Source organism: Mastigoproctus giganteus, chromosome 2, assembly GCF_048544385.1.
Source record: "Mastigoproctus giganteus isolate SK-2022 chromosome 2, ASM4854438v1, whole genome shotgun sequence".
In the NCBI taxonomy this organism is placed as follows: Eukaryota; Metazoa; Arthropoda; class Arachnida; order Uropygi; family Thelyphonidae; genus Mastigoproctus; species Mastigoproctus giganteus.
Genome location: NC_143576.1, coordinates 181,972,560 through 181,994,760, shown reverse-complemented (window position 1 = coordinate 181,994,760; position 22,201 = coordinate 181,972,560). Strand labels below are relative to the sequence as shown.

At 37.4% G+C, this 22,201-nt stretch overlaps 1 protein-coding gene across 1 annotated transcript in view; it reads left to right on the top strand.

Moving 5' to 3' along the window:
* Positions 1–13,707: 13,707 nt before the first annotated feature.
* LOC150089811 (metal cation symporter ZIP14-like) overlaps positions 13,708–22,201 on the top strand; it is a 170,318-nt gene continuing 161,824 nt past the window's right edge. Inside the window, exon 1 of the mRNA XM_090389658.1 lies at positions 13,708–13,739. The gene's annotated coding sequence lies outside the window, so the exon portion shown is untranslated. The remainder of the gene's footprint in view (positions 13,740–22,201) is intronic.

The window sequence follows — 22,201 nt, the reverse complement described above, 5'->3', positions numbered from 1 at the left end:
AAGAAGCGTGTGCTACGCACTGCTGCTCATTCCCACCTGGCTACGGAGGCGCCCCCTCGTGAGGTACAGAAATTATGAAGGAAAAAACACCGACACAACAACGGAAATAAAACGGTACAGAGGGACTTTATTCAAAAATGGCAACATAGCACTGGCTGCCATGATACAGATGCATCACTGCCAAAGATGGAACAAAGGGAAGAGGTGGTCCTCAGTAGGAGATATGGCCCCCCCATAACGTCGATGCAGGTTTTGCACCGCCTATCCATACTTAGAACAATGTTGTTGATAAGTTCTTGCGGTAACATCGCCCATTCCTCTGTCAGCGCCATCTTCAGCTGGTAAACATTTTCTGGTGGGTGTGGACGTGCCACTAGGCGTCTTCCCAGATCGTTCCATATGTGTTCGATGGGATTTAGATCGTCGGAACGGGCAGGCCAATCCATACGAACAATGTCCTCACTTTCCAAAAGCATATCAACAGCTGCAGTGTGATGGGGTGTGGCGTTATCATCCAAAAACACGAAATCGGGTCCAATGGCACCTCGGAACAGACGCATGAGGAAGGATTACCTCAGTACAGTAGCATGCACAGGTTACAGTACCGCCTTCCAGTATCTGTAGTTGTGCACGTCCATCCAAGATAACGCCTCCCCAGACGAGAACACCTCGACCGCCATATCGATCGCTTTCAGTGATGTTTGCGGGGTGATACCGTGTGCCAATCTCTCGCCAGATTACCTGAAGTCCAGAATCGCTGCTGAGACTGAATCTACTCTCATCAGTAAAGAGTACCTTACCCCACTGTGCTGCGGTCCAGTAATTGTGTTCGATGCACCACTGTAAACGGTGTTTCCGATGGGCAGGTGTTAAAGGGACACAGCGTACTGACCGTCGAGCAAACCGTCCACCTTTGTGGAGTCGCCTGGCCACGGTAAACCGCGATATCCTGCGTCCTGTGCAGCTAGTTTTCAATGGATCCTGCTGTGTGGTATTCCTCTTGGCCTGTAGGAGTATATAGCGGTCATCATTGGGCGTTGTTTTTCATGGACGACCACCACTGATCCTTCGAACAGCTGTACCTGTCGTTCTGAAGGCCTACCACGCACGTGAGACGATGCTATGGGCGATACCGAACTCTGCAGCCGCACTCTTCGCACTTCAACCTTCCTCGATTCCCAATTATTCGACCCCGGGTAAAGTCATCCAGATGTTGTCTACTGGCCATTTCGTTGTCTGTAGCACTGTATGAAATCAATCGAAAGTCTGTAACAATCGTGCTCACCATTGGGTAATTTGCATATAACTGCTGAACTGCTGCTTTTATCTGTTTATGTGAGTCCTCTCATCACGATTCAAATTTTTGCATATGCACCAGCTTTCTACTGAACGGCCACAGTTATGCAAATCGCCACAGGCTGTTTTGTTTGATTGTATGGTTGTAATTTTTAGAAACAGTGTTGGTCCTTAAGTTTTGCACACCAGTGTAGTTCGGCAATACGTTTTGCCATTTGTCTTTGCATCAAAGCTGCAGGTAACATCTCTAATAACAGGTTCTTATTTACACCACTCCATGGTTTAAAAGCTATAAGTGACTTTATTTTATGTCACTTGCATGAATAAACATTAAATCAAATAAATTATTCTTATAATTGTGCAAATATTAAGTGCGATTATATGTAATATGATTCATCATTATACACATCAGCACTGCAACAGATTTTTGCAATTTCACATGGCCAGTGACATGCATAAATTCATCTGCTTCTGCAATCTACTACTGCATTATGATCATTTTTTTATTGGCCGCCCTAGCGGGTAGCATGTGAATAACGCCGTATGCTTAGTTTTTCACAATTTTCCATCGTCGCTACCCGATGGTGAAAGATATTGCTAAAAAAACATCTTTTTTTATGCACAGTGGGGGCCATGCAATACTAGCCAAGTTAGTTTGGCGAGTATTGCATGGTCCCAGTCTCTTCAACGAAAGTCATAGTTTTCATCAAAAAAAAAAAAAAAAGGAAAACTGACTATAGAACTTATTACAGTTTATAGACGTAATACACTGACACCTTAGTTGCCATGCTAAAAATTATAAACGCCCACTTTCCATAAAAGGAGGGGGCACTGCCTGCTAGCCTAAGGCGGAAATTATTATTTTTTTTTTTTAAAAGTGCTTTTGCATATAGGCATACTTGCCTATTGTCTTCACAATTTATATCGGTTTGTCCATCTGACTTTAAGTCCATTATTATATTAATCACTATAATAAGCACACATGACCTTTAAAAAAATAAACGCAATCTTCTATTATTATATTAATCAATATCAGTGTTAGCATTAGTAGTGGCAAAGGGTGCAAGAAAGCAAGCTTATAAAGCATCAGCCAAAAAAAAAAAAAGAAAGAAAAAAAACTCTCCACATCACCTGCCCATCCCCTCCATAAGTTTCTCTAGTTCTACAAGAACAGATGGAAGTTTGTTGTTCCAACAATCAACCACCTGCTGGCTGAACGCAAACTTCCATACATCTATTAATGCGCCAATAAAACCAAACCCAACCCAACCCATACATCTATCCTGCAACCATCCTTCCTCAATATGAATTTATGTCCCCTCACTGTGTACTCTGAGCAAGAGAAACAATCCCATCAGCATTGAGCTTGTTAAATCCATTCAAAGCCTTAATACCTCAATTAGATCACCTCTCGGGTGCCTAGTTTCCAGATGCTGCAATTTTCAGAACTGAAGCCTTTCTTGGTAAGAGTACCCCTTTGTTCTCGTCACCAATCTCGTTGCCCTTCTATGCACCCGTTACAGCAGATCTACATCTTTCCTAAATTGAGGCCTCCAGATCTGTATGCATTACTCAAGATGTGGCCTCATCATTGTCGTATACAATGGGACAATCACCTCCTTATCTCTTCTAGAAAAATTCCAATATATCATTGACAAAACCCCATGAGCTGTCCTAGCAGCCTGTCTGTATTGTCAGAGAACTTCATATCCTACTGCACAATTACCCCCAGGTACTTTTCATTTTCCACTACCCTGAGTGTAGTATCACACAGTTGGCACGTATCTCTGGAGTTACGGCTATCCACATGCAGTACTTTGCATTTTTCAATGTTAAACTTCAATTTCCATTTCTCAGCCCATCTTCCAAGGTTTTATAGGTTCTGTTGCAGTAGCATACTGTCATTGCCTTGTAAAACGGAATGAGCACATCCTTATCCCTCTTAACAAAGTTCTTGTTTATCATTAGTGGTTAAGCACTTATACGTATATCAGTGTGGCTAATGACGGTAATCAAGGTAAACTAGTGCAAAAAGATCTAGAAAAATTAGTAGATGTGCTGAGAAATTGCGTTTGTCAAAGTTAAGTTGAAACTTAACATTGACAAACGCAAGATACTGCTACCCATACACAGTACCTTGCGTTTATCAATATTAAGTTTCAACTGCCATTTTGCAGCCCATCTGCCTAATTTTTCTAGATCTTGTTGCAGTGCCAACCTTTGCATAATCGGAAAACTTAGACAATGAGAGTGATATACCTTCATCGATATCATTAATGAATATAGAAAACAGCACTGGACCTAGCACTGAATCCAGGGAGATCCCGACTAACACGAAGAGTAGTTCCCATTAATGACTACTGTGTGTCTTCTCACACACAACCGCCCTTTTCAAAACCTTCCTGAAATCCAAGTACACTACTCGAAAAAATGAACAGACACGTAGAAAACGTGGTATAACTCGCGCAACTTGCGATGACGCGGAACAAAATTTTGTATCTGTTTGTAAGCTAAAACGGGGCTCATCAGAGAGCAGAACTGTACCCCATTTGTCAGGGCTCCAAGTCACATGTTCATGGCACCAGTTTCAACGAGCTCTGCGATGGTTTGGGTTAATGAGATCAAATTATTATATTAGGGCCACCCATTATTTCTAATATATACTCATATATGTATTTTGTCTGTAAATTTTGTATGTTCTCTGATCGATGTGCCTGTTTTGCTGGACGAAAAAACCCCAGTTTCTGTGGAAAAAACCTTGCTATCTATGCCTGAGACCAACTAACTCAGCCACGGAGTGAAAAAAAGCCGGAGTTAATGGGATACAAACTACTAGCTTCCTTGTGTAGAGTCCACTTGAATTGAGCCTTCTTAACACAGTCCGATTCGGAACGTTTTCACCTGTGGTCGCAGCAACCTCAAGAGACAGTTGATGACAGGACATCATAGAGTTCCTTCTTTGCTGTTACAGCCAGATAGCTGTCTGTTGTGGTTGACGTAGCCCTCAGGCGACCTTGGGCAACTATTCTTGTAATGGTTCCTGTCTTCTGAAACTGCTTCCATACTATCATTAAAAAAAAAAAAAAAAAAAAAAACTACTGTATTATATTAGGGTCACCCCGAAAGTTATTTTATCCTGTCCATGTGTATTGTGTTTGTAAACTGCGTCTGTTCTCTGGTCGATTTGCCTGCTTTGCTGGACGAAAAACCCGAGTTTCCGGGGGAGGGGACGGAACCTTGCTATCTACGCCTCAGACCGAGTAATTCAGTCACGGAGTGAAAAAAGCCCATAAAAGGGCCTCGTGTCATCAATTCGAACACGGGCCTTTTCCACCCGATGTGAGGAGGATGGTGACGATACCACTATGCTACCAGCGCAGACGAAACTGCTAATACTGTTTACACAGGGAAGCAGCATTATCATATTAGCAGTATTATATATCGGCACTATTGCCGAGACGACACTGCATGACACATTAAGCCAACGTGTCACCTCCGCCTGCGACTGCCCGTTCCCTCGTGGGTAGTACAGTTGGTAGAATCGACTTCCTGAGTTGGAGTCCCGTCAATGACGTGAGGAATTTTTTAAGGGCCTCTTTCACAACGTGGCTGAGTTAGTCGGTCTCAGGCGAGGGTAGCATTGTTTTTTAACCCGGAAACTAGGATTTTTCGTCCAGCGAAACAGAAAATCGACCACAGAACACAGACAGTATACATAGTTCCTCACACTGAATTAAGAAAAATGTTATCCTATGGGTTCAAATTTAGACCATGTTCACGGAGCAATATGGCCTTAGTCGCTGATGCCCCTAAAATCGTAATACAACAACAACAGCGAAACAGAAAATCGGCTTCAAGTCGTCCAACGACCGGCCATCAAAAAGAATCATCGAAACAACAGTGACTTGCCATCCTGATTACTGGAGATGTGGCTATCTCACTGAGCAATCCAACGGGAATGAAGTGATGTGGGCGCAACCCGTGTTTTATAGGCATGATTAATTTGCATATTGTGCGGCTATGTAACGTGGTAGATCGATTTCTATTGGATACTCATAATTTGCATGCCAGGATGACTATTATATTAAATGTTCGCTTTCGGCGATACTGTTCGCAATAAAATATTCATGAAAAGTATTTTGTTCTGTTAATTTTGTTAAGCAGTACATACGATATGAAAATAATTTTTTTTTAATCCCGTTCCTTTGTTACTACATCATATCTAATAAAATTTGTCACACGAGATTGTCTCAACAAATCCATCCTGCCACTTTAGTATAATTGCGTTCCTGTCTAGATGATCCTGCCAGCGCCGGATTAAGGTACGGGCTAACAGGGCTCCTGCCCGAGGTGTCATTCTTTAAGGTGCGCCAAAAATAGAAGAACAATGAGGCAATAAATATATATCATTAGTAATGGCACCGAAAAATCATTCTGCCAGGGGCGCGGAAATACCTTGTTCCGGCACTGGATCTTCATTACGTCCTTAACCAGTGACTCCATTATTTCCCTGGAATATAAATTAAGCTAATAGGCCTGTATTAGACACATTCGACATATTGTGCCCATAGGGACCTACCCTGAATCCAAAGATGTTCTCATAATTTCCTTTTTATGTTTAGCTTCAACATTTTTTCCACTTTCCTCTCAGTTATCACAAAACCATCTGGTTTCCTCTTATAGCTTGATAAACGTCTGTCATAACCTTCTCTAAAGAATTCCTCATTTGCGAATGTAGATGTAAAATATCTCTTCAGATTGTCAGCAATCAAAAGTTAAACCAACAACATCAAGTGAACCAATATGATTCAGCGCCTTCCTTCTATTGTAATATAAGTAAAGAAGTCTTTGCTGTTTTTCTTTGCATTCTTTGCCAGAGACAAGATATGTAATTGCCTTAGCTTTCCTGACCTTCTTTCTGACTTGATTGTAGATTAGTTTATATCTACCATAGGTTTCTGTATCACCTGATAATTTATATGCATCCCATGCATTTTTCTTCTCTGCAACAAGTCTCATCAGTTCATTTGACATCCATTTAGGTTGAAGCCTTGAACAGTATTTCTCGAGTATGGATGAAACGCCGATTACCTCACTCACGATTCTACGATTACCTCAATCACTGAATGCTTCCCATTCAGAATTTATTCTTGGTGACATCGTCAATTGCTCCCACTATGTAGAATTTAAAAGCTCTCTGCGACCACTGTAGTCACCCCTACAAAAGAAAAAGCCATTTCCTTTAACAGTAGTTAAGTAATAAGGAAACGCGAACATCTCAAAAAGCAATGGTTTTTATGCCTGAACCGAGAACGTTTCGTTTCTGAGCATCTGCCGCATACCCTTTCATTCCTCCAATCAGCGCGCAGCAACAAACGTAATATCCAGTGCTTCTGCTACAATCTACGATACGTGAATTGAACCCAACCAGTGTTGAATGCAAGGGGAATGACCAGGGGTGAGTTTCACCCCCGATGGAATAAAATTTTCACGCAAACCATCTCTTGATAGTGTTTCACACAAACGGTCTACTTGCGACTAATTCTTTGTTTACATATCGCAAACAAGATAACGACTAGATCGCAGGCAGTGAATAGGTTCGCCTGAAGTGGTTCCTCACTGACGGATGCTATTATAATTAAAGAGTGTCCCGCGACTTTAAGGGAAAGGGCTAAACGAGAGAGGAGTCTATTGCAGCCACTAATTCAATTGTCGGCAGTTTCGCTTTATGGTTTTCACATTCCCTTTATTTGTTTTTTTTTTTTTTTTTTCACAGCAAGAGTCTACTTGTGGCTAATTTTTCCTTTGTATACCGCAAAACAAGACGGTTTGGTCGCAGCCTATAAACAATATATTTTATAATCTTTTTATTATATATGTATCTGTACTCTCAAATTTCAAGATTGCGTGAAGATATGCTTAGAAGGCCCGAATGAGTTATCGTAAAAATTAATAAATAAATTTTCTGTTTATACTCCGGGACGACCACACAGTCAAAGGAGTTCACAAGATACAGAGAATACAAGAAACAGCACCGTATTTGGTAGTCATAGGTTTGAACACCAGTCACTCAAGGCACGTGTATTTATGCACCCTCGCGCCTCGGCTACAGCGAAGTGATTGATACATATGCAAAGAAAAAGCAAAGATTAAGATTATTATAATACTCGCATGTTTGATTATAATTTGTACGAATTTTAATCAGTGATTTTCGTATTATTAAACTGTGATTATTGTCAGTAATGTGTTTTTCGTGAACTGACTATTAGTATTTAGATATTAAATAATAATTCATTTCCTTTTGTTTCCTATTCTGTTTTTTCATATTCTCTTATCATAACATTCATAAATATACAGATTTGTTTGTAACTTGTATATATGTTGTAAATATTAAATAATAATAAAAATATATACTACATGTACCTCCCAAAGTTTATTCTTCCCCCCTACCCCCGGTGAAAAAACTCTGGATTCAACACATGGGGAACCATGAGGTTGTGAGGTTATTAAATATTTCTTGAATACAGTATAGAAGGTTTTAAGTAAGTTTTTTGATAATTGAGCCTGCCTAAAAACTAACAGTTTATATAATACCTAACTTGGTTTTCCCTGTTAACTGAATATCCTGGACATTCATTTCTTTAATGAAGTTGAAACCTCGAACTTTAAAATATACCTCACATCCATGGAAACCAACTAAATGAATCAATAACCTTGGGAACGAAAGAAAAAATCCCTGATTGCACTAGATTAGACCATTCAAATCGTTATACCCTGTCGTATGGAATATATATATTCATAACAGTACAAAGACCAATCAACTCCACATTCTGTAGCCAATCTGACATGACTATCAAACTATGAGATGACTATTAAAATACAAATATTTTAAGCATAACACAGATTTAAGAACTAAAGGTGTGGCCATGGAAGTAGACAAGGCCATTTCGGAAGAAAACAAGCGGTGTATTTGCCTTTACCGAATACTAATAACTCGGAAGATACTTGCATTCGGTTTAATCCGCTTCTTTTGTTGCTTTCCACTGACGTCATTTAAATGGAGCACAAATAGGCAATAAAATCGCCACCTGATAAGCGTACTATATCTTAGAAAGTACTAAATAGTAATCTACTTGCTTTATATGATTAATTAAGCCATGACGTTTGTGTATAGTAGTCTGATGCCATTTATAATTTGTGAAAGATGGAATTTATGAAAATTTTTTTTTTTTTCTGATTTAAGGAACGCACATAACAAACCATTCAAGTGAGAAAGCTCTGCATCTTCCTGTGACCAATTAATTCTGCACTGGATAAAAAAAAAAAAAAACGCAAAGAAAAGCTCCTGACATTGACGACATTCAACCCACACCTTATTGTATGGTCTTTAATCCAAATAGCCGAGAATGACCATTTCACTGTTTAACGAGTCTGTGACGAGCACAACTCCTTATCTGCACTATAACAAAAAGGCCATGGCTGGCCATTATTTACAAGCATCTGACAGAGAAATATTAACTCATTTATCAGGCTTTTAACTGCATCGTTATCATAAATGTTTAAGGTATTCACAACTCCAAACCGGAATTGATTTTCATGCCAGAAACGAAGCGACCATTAAAAAAGTCTTTTTCAAGTTCAAATGGACATTTTTGTTTCCTAGTACAATGTGCCATTTCAGAACTGGGAAGACCGGTTAGATATCACTCTTTCCAGTAAGTTTAGAAACTATTTATTGCTTCAATAGTCAAGCCACGTACTGGTCAAGCTAAAATATGTCTGCAATTCCGGTATGAATTCTTTAAAGTGGAGCAACTCTATGAAAGGCTGAAAAAGTGTCTCTTGCGAAATCTAAATATTGACTCTATTATTATTATGCATGTGACCATACGAGGAAAAGAAAGGAAAAATTGCGCATACCTGTATTTTATTTAGGATTATTCATTTCAGATAAAAGTGTATTTGAGAGGAGTATAATACCAATCATACTCGTATGATTAAAATAAAGCATTAATTTGAGTAAAAAAGAAAGCAAATGCGCAGAACTTGATCCTCCTCCTACTACAGAGAAGGAGGCGCAAGTTTTCTATTAGACAGTATGCTTTCCTTTCACATATACTCACATATGTTTATTTATTTTATTCAGTTTGAGACATGGAACCTCAACCGGAGTTAGCAAATGTGCTAGTGGAGTTAGGTCTGCACCCAGATGTGGATCAAAGTATAGGCATTTCTTTGTAAAATAGGATAACTTATGTAAACAAAATACATAGAATATGTATATGTAATGTATTCCACAATATGCACATTATGTGTATTTCACACATACTCTTAATCCTAATAAAAAACACTAGCTTTCATTTTCTTGACAGAGATGATTCTTCTCCATGTTTACTGCCCTTCTGCAGAATCATTTTTGTCATCTTTTTGAATCAACAATCCTTTGCTTCAGGCAGTAGTTAGCTTAATAATGTCTGCTACGTTTCTTAATAAAATCTCACGATGAAATGCAATGTTTGAATAAACCTGAACTTCGTAGTGATCAATGAAATGGGCTTTCAAATGCTGCAATCCACAACTGGTCCATCAGGGCAAAGTTTGTGTGTGTGTGTGTGTGTGTGTGTGTGTGTGTGTGTGTGTGTGTGTGTGTGTGTGTGTGTGTGTGTGTGTGTGTGTGTGTGTGTGTTAAGCGCCAAAGAAACTAAGGCTATGAGGAATCAATGTATTGTGTCTGTAATTGAGTGCACTTTTCGGTCAGTTTGCTGTTTGCTAGACCATGCAATCTTTGCCTAAGAACTAACTCAGCCACGTGTGAAAAAGCCTATAACAATTCCCCTCGTAATTAATGTTTTAAAGCACATCTGGGATTCGAACTGAGGCCTTTTCTACCTAGTGTGGGGAGGACGGTGATTATAAGCACCCTGCTACCTGGGAGAGCATTATTACATGTAAAAAATTAAACATAAATGCTGATCGACAAAACTGAAATGCTATTTTGAATATTGCATAATTAGTGGTAAGGAAATACTCGCGATCTTCAGCATGTTATTTGTGTTTGCCCCTACCCAAAAAAAAAAAGGTTGGTTGCCCTGCATTAACCGAAGAAAGCAGAGCTCTTTTAATTAAGAGGAGTTTCACTTCCCAAGTGTGCTTGTAAGGGGAATCTTAAGTCTCCTGTTGTCCGTGTTACCTTTAAGCTGAGCGCATGAAATGATACACTCTTCGACAGAAAATTCATTGGAGTCCATCATCCCTGACTTTATGTAATCTGAAAAAGGAGAAAAATCACAATTATTATGCGAAAAACAAAAATAAATAAAATCTTAAAGTGGGGGGGGGGGACAAAACTTTTGTCTCGACCTGTACATTAAGAAACATTATTTATTCCAACCATCATCCACAAACCTACATAAGAAAATCATGTTATGTTGCAGAGATGATTAAATACGAGCAGGTGGATGATTTATAAATTGTCTCCTGGAGAAAACTTGGGATAATAAGGAAACTACGTTAACCAGAGAGTGAAAATACAAAATATAAAAATAAATTATTTAAATTATATACACAGAAAACAATTAAAATTTTCATTACAATTCTGTTGTGAATATGTGAATACATGTATTTAAAAGTATGAACCAGAGCTATAATGCTCAATACGTTCTACGTTGATATCAATATTTGTAAAAGAATAAGAGAAGTTTACCTCAATATGATACGTAGAACACTTCCGTATGATACTCTCCAGAAATTAAAACGAAAACAATTAAAAAATCGAATCTTACATTACAGTAAGAAATAATTAACAATAATTAAAAATCAATTTAACGCAATTAAAAATAAAGTCAAAAATTAATTTAACAAAAAAATTGCAAAACGATTTTCCTTCCTGAAGCTGACAATGCTTTTCGACTGTATGTAGTGATCACATGAATGAAAATTACCGAATGGGGTGAGCATGGAACTTAAATAGGGATTATTTGTCTTCACGCATGTGCGTAAAGGACACGAGTCAGAGATTAGATATGGCCGGCGAACATTAACAGAATTCTCATGTAATTTAATTTCAACGGTTTCTGCAATTAATATTCTCGTATAAATTACGTTGGACACAGTATTTTGGCCTCGTTAAATAAAAAAGTATGTTTTTCATTAACGACATGAAAGACTAATTCTGCTGCTGAACGAGAAGCACGAACTGAGGCCGCGTGTTGATTAACACGAAAATTCAGAGGAAACCGCGTAGAACCCTGATAAGACGAGTCGCAATCACCGCAAGAAATGTATTCTAGGTCATTTATTTGTGTTGCGAACGAGGAAAGGACTGAGCGATTGTTCAGTATAGTGTGTAGTTTTCGTATTGGCCTGGCTACAATTTTAAATTCGGTATCTTTAAGGAATCTGTTAAGTTTTTTGTGCTACTGTTCAACATATGGGGCAGAAATAAAGTATTTTTTAATATTACTATTGCTGGTTGGTGTATTTTTTTGTATTCTATCCTTAGCTTGTACCCTAATTCTGTCTATTATAGCAAGTGGGTAACCCCTGTTTAAGAATCTGCTGGTTAATATTTGTATTTCTGAGGCCAAAGAAGATTCCGTCATTGCATATTTTTTCGTTAAACTTAATTTTTGACTTAATTTTTAATTGCGTTAAATTGATTTTTAATTGTGTTCATTTGATTTTTAATTATTGTTAATTATTTCTTACTGTAATGTAAGATTTTCGATTTTTTAACTGTTTTCGTTTTAATTTCTGGAGAGTATCATACGGAAGTGTTACTGGTGTAAACTATCACAAACTTGCCACTCACTATATACAAACATATCTTGTTCCGATTCCCATGCATACTTCAACGATCTGGTCCTCTGCTTCCTTCACTAACATCAAAAAATTCATTGGTATCGAGTATTGGATTTTAAGATGGTTGAACCGTCTTAATGGCCATTCTTTCACCATCTCGCTTTCTATAATGTATGCAAACCTTGGTTGCACCTCTTGGAATCAGTTGCTCATGGCAGGAAAGCTACGCAACCTTTGTCAGTTCCTCACCGATAGGCTTGATTCCCCAAATGTCCACAATCTTGTTGCCGGCTGTAGGCTGTCCCGCGTCTTTTGCAGTGATTCGTGGACTCCCCTAAGAAGCTCGCTACAGAATTTAACCAAGATTCGAAGTTTTTTTCCGGCTAACATTCTTCAAATGTACATTACAGAACTTGCTGGGGTCAATCTCAGAAGATTGACCCCGGCAAATTCTGTGATGATAAAGCGTACAGGTCTCAGAAGATACAGGACATGTAACATCACATATAGCTGTAGCAGCTTCCTGATTATCCCCTGGAGGATGGAATCTCTGTTTTAATAATCCTACTTTGCTCCTCTGCTGAGGAGAATTCATGTCTTAAATTATTATGTATGTTAGTTATATATATTGCAATGCGTATGTGTTTATGTCTTTACCTTTTGCTTGTATCACTGTATATGTGAGTGTACGTGCTTTATTTACTCGTATGGGATGTTATTTGTTCTATTTGTATTTTATAGAAACTAATGCTTATGTATGTTTACTTTCTAAGTTATATTGTACAACTGTATATAGGCCCCTTACTAGCCGAAGGCTGTTCACGGGTGAAGCACAAGCAATAATTTGATTAAATAATAATAATAAATGTGAATTAAACAGAGTTTTGCTATCGCTTTATCAAAATTAATTCAGATTTCCAATCACCTTTTGGAAGTGCCTTCCAAGAATTGTGTGGAAATTTTAACCCAAAAGTTATCAGTAATTATGTATATTCTTTGTAAATATTAAAAACTTTTAATTCAATTTTTTTTTTTTTTTTTTTTGTTAGCAAAAGTGCATTCTTTACACCACCACTCCATGTCCTTTCAAAATGTGGTAGAGGTCGACACCTTCCGCTACATTCTAATCAGTTCGTGGTTTCAAAATATACGATTTAAGTCTAGAGGAGGGTGGTCTGCTGAGGTTGTACTCCGACAGTTCTGAAGTATCTGCAAGTGTAACATATTCATACGTTGCTCCTTGCAATTTTCAAAATGAATGGAAAAACCAAGTATTGACGTCATTGGAGTCAGGGTCTCTTGCTTCACAAAATAACCTCTCCCAGCATGTGCCCTCTCTGCACACCTGTTGCACATGCGGTGTTCTTCCATCATCTTTCTCTGCTGTGGATGTAGAAAGGGTAGCCATATAAAGAAATAGGTCTTCTCCCCTACTAAGTCTGACGCCGGGGGATACTCGATAAGTGTTTATTGATATAATTGATGACCGATTGGTGAGTGAAATAAGTAAGTTTCAAGAACCCATCCTTTCGTCAGAACTGACGCGCACATGTATATTATTGACGTAATGGGCGTTATATTTAAGAAAGCAAATGGATATTATGCAGCCATCAGCCAGCCCTTTCACTTTCTGGGATTGCTAAGTAAGTATATCTTTCGTCTTCGAGTTTTAGTTAATTGCAAAAGTAAAGTTTCTTGGTTGGGTATATGTTTGCATATGTAAAGAAGGAGACCAGAGGTTCATTTCGGTGAACATTCCGTTTACTTTTATCGCTAATAACACTTCATATTTCTTTCTACTTTCGGTTTCACAACTCCGTTAAGGGCAAACATCTTCAAATCTTAAACTTTAGTGGAGTGAATTTCCGAACATTTACTTCAGGTGAGTCTATAAGGTACTACGATCCCATTTATTTATTCTTTTATTATTATTACTGTCACATATCACTAAACAAGAATAATAAATTCCGATATAACGTAAAACACCAATGTAATCTTTAGCTTCACAATATAGCAGATGCTTTTTTCAAGACTTGATAACAAACTCCAGAGTTGAGTTCAACACATCAACATTGTTAGAGAAAGATTTTCAGAGTACTTGAGTACAGAGCATACTTCATTTACTCAATTAGTTATTGGGTGGAATAGAAATCGAATAAATCTCACAATATAAGTTCATCTAGCGTGGATTTAAATACCAATTACTTTATCAGAGTCGCCCAAGCCATGTCTCACGAACTACGTGGGTCTTTGATGCTTAAAATAGAGCTCTTGGATATGGACTTGAAATAATTAATGCCTCAAACTACTTTGAAATGAATTAACAAGAAATTAAAAAAACAATTAAAATCAATCGCTGATAGCTATTGAATGTGTATCGATTTTAATATCGGTTGACATATTTTTAAAAAATTCATGCTTATTGCTTTTATCTTTCACTCACTCAGACACATGATACCATGGTTTGTTTGTTTCTTATACCCTAAGAAAACTAAAGCCATGATGCATCAGTGTACTGTGTAGGTAAATTGCGTGTATTATGTGGTAAGTTTATCTGTTTCTGCATGATAAATTCGAGTTTCCAAGAGAAAATATCGTGCATCACTCAGCAGAGACCAACTAATCCAACCAGAATGAGAAAAAAGCCAATAACAATTCTTCCCCTCTCTAAAAGATTCGAATCCAGGCCTTCTTCACGCGGGAGTGGAAGGGAAGTGAACATAGCCAATGTGATAGTCGAGAGGAATACTTTGCCTTAATATCCTTATTAAAAGCACACAAAGCCTTTATGCCTGCATATAATTGGCTTTGATAGGAAAGCTTACAGTTTTCCATAATGCATTTGCCTTTATTTATTGACATCACATTTATTTATAATTGAGTATGTTAAATAGATTTAAAGTGAAACTATTGCAAAACAGCACAGTCTCTTCCATCGTTCCCTTGTGCTATTTTGTAACTATTTATTAGATCTTTATTGCAAAACAGCAAAGGAGAAAATGCAAGAGACTCTTGCAATGCTCATCACGACAGCAGCACCAGAGGATTTACGTTCAGTTTAAATGCAATAGATTATGAAGATAAATGCAACAGCCATACATCACTTTGATCAAAACGGTAAAAATGTACAGTAAAGAGATAATGTTGACATCGTCCTACACTTTATTAGGCAATGGGTATAGAAGCCTAAGAAGCGTCACACATTAATCCAGGCAGAGTGCATACTTATGGAGGTGAGTTAACCCGAGGAATCAAGGCAAACGAGTCAATAGTTCAAATGCTAAATTATTCTGGTCATTTTGCTGCATTCCCATGCATATGGGTTGATCGTTCAAAATACTTATTTTGAACTCTTCTATTTTCAACTAGGTATTTAAATTAAGATATTGTGAAAAACATCGACTTTTATTTAACAGTTATTCCACTATAATGGATAACTTTCTTTTTGTATTATTTCTTATTCCATTAACCTATACTACGCAAAATCTAAATTTGGTAACCCTGCGGTAAATTTAAGGTTTAAGTTGAGTATAATAAATGCTGAGATAGTTTTCGAGAGATAAAAGATCCAGTCATCCGTTTCCGTCACCCACTAACTCGGCCAAAGTGTAAATGAAAACTCTAAAACTTTGCTCTATCGCTGCTGTTCTTCAACGATATTAAAGAACAGTAGTCGTAGCCACTATGCTTGCCATGATAACATATTTTTTTAGAACGACTGCTGGTTTTATCGTATTTTTTTAAACTATTAGATGGAGGGCACTTCAGCCTAACTTTTAAATTCATTTAATGGAAGACTTTTAAGCCAATTTATAGACTCAGATAAATTTTGAGCTAAAGGCTTCTGGCATACAAGAAATACAAGACATACAGAAGGGAACGAAAGCCATATTTCTATACGTGGCGAAAAAACAAAGAAGTTTACTGAAAAGCTAATCAGATATCTCATATACTGCGAAGAAAATTGATTATGAGTTGCCTCAGGCTTGAGCTACAAAAAACATTACAAGTCATTGTCAATCTACTACAGGATGAAGGCCTCCTGAACAAGTCATGTTGAGGGAATGGACCATAATCTACCATATTAGTCCAGTATGGGTTGGCAGATCGATCGTATTTAGCAGTCAGTTTTCTACTCAAAGTGTGTGTGCTATTGCACTCCCACCCCTAACCACTCGGCTACAGAGGCCACAAAGAAAAGTGTGTTGCTATTCATTTCTAATGTGTTACCTAGGCCGTTACTGTCCCTCCACCGATCGAGCCTACTCACCCATTGTAGTGTAAGGCTGACGCAACTTGTTATGATTTTTTTTTTTTTATTATGAGATGTTTGTTGCATTTTGTTACAGGAAAAGCCCTTATTTCTAATATAAAAATGAGATGGCTTATATAAAAGCTCGACTATAAGCTAGTCTATTGTTTGCACCATAATGTAGCTGTCAGATGTAAGAAGTAGATCTTACAAATATAATAGAAATATCTATATAGCTAAAATAAATCCAGGAAGGGCGATGGAAAATGAGTATTAAGTTAAAGATAGTAAGAATTAAGATTGGATATTTAGTTTTAATGTAAATAAGGTTAAAGTTTGAAGAAATACTGGATTTGGGAATGGGAAAGTTATAGACGAATATGTTAAATAGCGGCTAAATGGAAACAAGTAATTTCGAATAATATAAAAGAGCAAACAGGGACAGCAGCACCAGAGAAGGGGGTGCCATTCGAGAACAGGCATGAAAGGGTTGCTGAGGGCAAGAACAATAGGACCGTGAAACGGGCTTATGAAACGTCTCTTTTGATCTAAGCCACTATTAGAATGTAAACAGGAAATTAGTGGACGTCCAGTGTTCGCGTCAAAAGAAAACGGCGTCAGTGTGACTGAATTTTGAATAAGTTGGCCATATTTAGCAGAGAACGTGTGAACACGAAAATGAGTGTTTTGGAGGTGACCAGCAAACATGAAAGGGCCATACTGCCATGTGAAAAAAATAAGTAATTTCTAGAGAACGGTTGGTTTGTGTGTTAGGGAGACAGCTGTGATGAGTTGTTTTAGCAAATAGGAAGGAATGAAAAAATTAAACAGTATGGGGATTGGTTGGAGTCCTTGGGGGAAGCGTTCCAAACTTGTGGGAAAGAGGGGGGGGAGTGAGAAATGGAACAAGTGTCCACTCTGTATCTGACTTCTCTGTGGTCAAGGAGAAAAGGTCGTGAATTTGTGGATCAAAGTAGAAGTAGATTTTTTGGTGGTCGAAGTTCATATCTCGTGGTAGCAAGATGAAGAAGAAAAAATGTGAGAGAAATGGGTAGTGAGGCATAGAGGATACGAGTAACTGCGGACTGAAAGTGATGATGGTTTTTTGGAGATATAAAAGAGTGGGAACATGCGCGTTGAAAGTTGCGCGGATAAGTGAGCCAAGAAGAGAACGAAAGCCTGGTCCGGCATCGGAAGGCAGTGATAATGGCCAGTTGTGAAAATAAGGGAGCCAAGAGGAGAAAGAAAGCCTTGTCCTGCATCGGAAAGCAGAGTGTCCAAGAAATGGAAGAAAACCCATCTGCCAGGAAGGAAGCCTGAACACAAGGAAATTGGAAGTAGCGGCCATTCCGGAACGTAAGTCTGTTCCTGTTTTTTTTTTCTCGAATTCTGAACTCAAGGACTCATAACCTAGCTCTGTAAGGAATTGAGTGATAGTCCTTTTAAAAAAGTAACATTCCTGTTGTATTAGGCAAGTTAGTTACTAAGGTTGAGATAATTTGTTATGAATGTTAAATGATTATGAAATAATGAAAGTGTGGTACAGGGATAATAAAAAGAAAGTAATAGTATAAAGGAATTAACAAAACAATTATATTTATAAGAGTAGTACTGTAAGGATAACCTATATCATTAAATTAAGCCAATTAGGTGTTAACCTATACCATTAAATTAGGCCAGGTGCCAACATAAGATAACATACCAGATGATGTGTAAAGAGAAAGAAATTTTATTAATAGAGAGACCTCATGAATAAAGAGAGATGACTAAGATGATAACTAGAGAGTAATTAAGGCAGAATGGGTGATCTATAGTGAATGTTATTGAGGTAAGAGGACATCAGGTGCAATACCCTTCATGTGTTAAAGGTTAGAAAAAATAAAGGGAGTAATATCAGTTGAAATGAGTTTACTGATAAAAACCGGTAATGTAAGAGAATGGTTGAGTAAACATTGATGATTCATATTAAGTAAGATACAACTGATACAAACTGATGTTAACAATTTGTAAATTAAGAATAGTTAATGAGAGAGAGAGGTAGTGTATTGTATTGTAGTATGGTTCAAATATATGGAAATTGGTATGCTGGTATGTAATTACTGTATTTGTTTTTTTTATATAAATACTGTATATAATGTTCATTAAAGGTTTGTAAATTTATTGAAAAAATGTGTGCCTTTAATGTTCTGCTAACGCCCGCTTTACACACCCTAGAATCTATAATTTTATGTAAATTGCAGTCAGATTTGCGTAATGTGAGGCTGTTTAAGACGTCAGTAGGGTTCAAATTCAAATTAAATCAAAAATAACATTTTTATTTAAACCCCCCCCCCCCCAAACAGGTTTTAATGCTGTTTCAACGAGCTATCCTAATGTTGAGCGCTCGCGGGTATCATAATATTTGTAATCATTTCCTCCTCATACGGGGAAAAGGCTACAGTTCGAATCCCGTCAACGACGCCAAGGTTTTTATGAGCTTTTCTTTCAACTAACTCAGCCACGTTGTGAAAGAAGCCAATTAAAATTCCTGACGTCATTGACGGGATTCAAACTCAGGTCTTTTCCATACGATGTAGGAAGAATGAAGATTCTACGAACTGTGCTGCCGTGAGGGCATGGACAGCAGAACATACACAATTTATAGACAATATTATACGGCGCATATGATCTACGTCGCTGATAAACCTAAAATCCTACAACAACAACACTAGTTGTGAGGAATTTCCATAATTAGATTGGCAAAGATTATTCATCAATTGCCATTCCCAGATTCGAAATTCCACCAGGTTGCTATCTCTTCATACACTGCAAAGACATCCCAACAACGTTCATAATTGTAACCGATCTGACTGCTACACCACAAACACCCATCAGTGACACAGCAGCGACCATCGAAACAGTCATCTGTGTAGTGGCACCACATTAGATCAATTAAACCCGATCCTTAGGATCCGGTTTAATTGATCCTAAGGATCGGGTATTCCTAGGGACTTCTTTAGGGTCCTTAGGATCCGAAGGAAGGCCTTAGGATCTTAAGACCTTAAGATCCTAGTGTCTTAAGACCACCAACAGATTCTTCATAACTTCCTCAATTTCATTTTAGGTAACTGTTAGCTACATATTTAATTTTATTTTTGTTTTGAGTTTGAGTCAATAATGCCATTTAAAATCATCGCCATGTAAAAGGGTGAAACATTTACTTTGAGATGTACAAATCACACTTCCGATACCTAGCAAGTCGGACACGCATGCGAACTTTCCAGAAAATGAAATATTTCCGAACAATTTGTTCTAGAAAGATAATTAAATAAATACTGTATTTAGTTATTAAGCAATAATTAGCGTAATTACACTTGGAATCTTATTTCTGTGGTTTGTCTATGCCGATTTTGGTTATTTGTTGCAAGCCATTCATTTCAAGTTTATTTTTATGCGTTTACTCATTAACATGGGAGCACTTTCATTTAGATAAACGCATCGGATTTAAATAGCAACCCTCAGTTAACGGTTTCAAATGTGGAAACGCGCGCAGTCATGCGGGTTGCTGTTAATGATAGTGGTATGCGCACTACATTTCACCCTTTCTTCGCCGATATAAGTAGAACCTGAAAAAAACTAGAAAGTTCACTTTCGAAGGCAAAAAAACTATGTCACGCACCACTGGAGGATATAGTTAGGTTTGAGATCTCAAAGCGTGCAGGCGCATAAAGTTCGTCATTGAATTTTCGATATTGAGAGAATGTCTAAGTTCTGAAAGAATTTTTATATTTCTTCTAAAGGCTCTTTTGGTCTGTTCGAATTCGAAAAGCTTTGTTTACAAACATTTGTTTCTTTAGATTTTCGCTGATTGGAAATTACTCTAAATGTAACTGTTAATGGCATTACCATTGCTTTTTTCTTGATCTCTTGTCTAATATTTTCTACGCTCTAGAACGGAAACCCCATGTTTGGGGTTTCCGAAATGGAAACCAAAGTGTGCTCATTAGCATATACGTATTCTGCTAATGGAGCTGTTCGCCAGTCTCTTTCATTTTAAGAGTCACACATTTTTGTCCTTTTCTATGGCTGTTTCATGAGTAAAATGCATTTGGCTTCAAAACGCATTTTCTTTTTTTTTCTCTCTCTAAATTAGCAAGCAGAACTCTAATGGCCATTTGAATCATTTCATCTAAATACTCAGTTTTTTTCTAAGAGAAGTTTCAAAGCAGGAACGAGACAAAATACTAAGTTCAAATTCAGTGGATTACTTCCAGTTGAGAATTAGGAATTATTTTCCCTAGGGTTTCTCATTCCTGCTGAACTAGTCCTGTTCTTGCAAGCATTCCCGAATAGATTAGTGATAATTGAGACTTCTGTTCTTCCACATGGTGTGGAGAAAAGTCTTGGGTTCCATTCCCAATGAAACGGAAGAGAATTTTATATTTTATTTCTTCTTCTTCTTTTTTTTTTTTTTTTTTTTGGAACTAGGGGTGGGTGGTTTCTTCCCCCTAGAAACTTGAGTTTTTTCCCCTTCAAATTTACGAAAACCGACCGCAGATATAGGAAATCTACAGAAAAATACAGTTTCTGTGTTTTGCATTTTAAAGGTGAAGATATTACTAATTTCCTCCTGCTTCGTCTTTCAGATAGGGATATTTCTCAATCCTTAATAGTTATTACAGTTGTGATCAAGACCAAACCAACTGATCAGGTAATCAAAGTCCCATTGCCATAAATTTTGATTAGTTCCACTCGTTTTATCAGTGACATATAGTTACTTATAACTTATAGTCCTTAATGAATTTTTTATTTCCTTATCTGACTATAATATTTTTTCCAAATTTCTATACGTGCAATAATCTGAAGTTCAGTTAATATGGAATGAGAATACATAAAGCGAACTGTGACATACAGATACTAGGACATGAATGACTATGTCTAAAAACAGCATCTGGGTTCTTACGAATGCCTCTACACGTATTCATTTTAAAAAAAGGTTATTTCCTTCACTGGTACTTCCTTTTTAGGACGACTTCCTATGTACTGTGAGGAGCCATCTTCCTGGTTCACAGAGCCAACAAACGACCACCTGCCCACTTTAAGATTATTCGAATAACGAATATTTTAAAAAGTGTGTACATTCGTTTTCCACTTGTCAATAGGTCATCGAACTTTAAATTCAGCAAATATATAGCTCTTTTCTTTATTTATATATTTTTATTTATCTACTTTTGTATTTTTTAAAAATTTATTTATATATTTTTATTTAATATCTGTATGCGCAATTGTTAATATCACCTGGGTTTAATAATACTTCATTTAAGCTTTAATGTCACGAAATTTCTTGCTGTAAAATCGGAATTATTAAGACCCATCAAATTTTTATTTGAAATGAGTACCTCAAATTGTTCTTCTGAAATTGGGCGTAACAACTATATCTAAGGAAATAAAGGATCATGAGTTTGTAAGAAAGTGACTTAACTGTTGTAGTCGTAGTGATTTCAGGCGCATCAGTGACTTACCATGTTGCATCTTATATATTGTCTATAAATTGCGTGTGTTCCGTGGTAGATTTGCCTCTTTGCTGGACGAAAAACCTGAGTTTCCGCGGGAAAAAAACCATTCTAACCTTCTCTGAGACCAACTAACTCAGCCAGCTAGTGAAATAAAAAAACAAAAAAACTAACTCTGGTAATGTCTGGGTTCGATTTCCATCTATGACTGGAGGAATTTCTGAAGTCCTCTTCAGTCGAGGCTGTAGTTAGCCAATCTCATGTGGAGGGAATTGTTATTTCGGGTTTTTCGCATAATACACATGCGTATATAGTGCGATTAAAATAATAATTTGAATTTTTATGCCAGGTTTGGTGTGTT